Raw genomic sequence first — 406 nt, forward strand, 5'->3', positions numbered from 1 at the left:
ACGCCACCGCCGGCCGCCAGCTCCGCCCCCTCCCCCTCCCCCCATGAGCGCCGCCCGGAGCGGTCCCCGCCGTCCCGCTCAGCGCTTGGCAGGGGTGCCAGCCCGTGGAAGAAGGTGGGGGTCACACCTTTCCCCGCCTTCCCACCCCCCGAAGTTTTCCCCGGTGAGCTCCTCCGCCTGATGAAATATATATGCGGCTAATGCAGTAAACAAATATTGAAGTTGCGATATAATTAAGGCGGTAGAACGATCCCCCCGCAATGAACCCATTGCAGGACGGGATCCAGCCCTGCGCCCCGCGCCGCGTTTGTTTTAAGAGAGCTTGGAAAAAAAACCAACAACCCACAACAACAAAACCCAAACCACAACAACAAACAAAACAACCGAAAAGATCTGTGAACTATGT

The sequence above is a fragment of the Chaetura pelagica genome, unplaced genomic scaffold, assembly GCF_000747805.2.
Source record: "Chaetura pelagica isolate M959 unplaced genomic scaffold, ChaPel_1.0 scaffold72, whole genome shotgun sequence".
NCBI classification, from domain to species: domain Eukaryota; kingdom Metazoa; phylum Chordata; class Aves; order Apodiformes; family Apodidae; genus Chaetura; species Chaetura pelagica.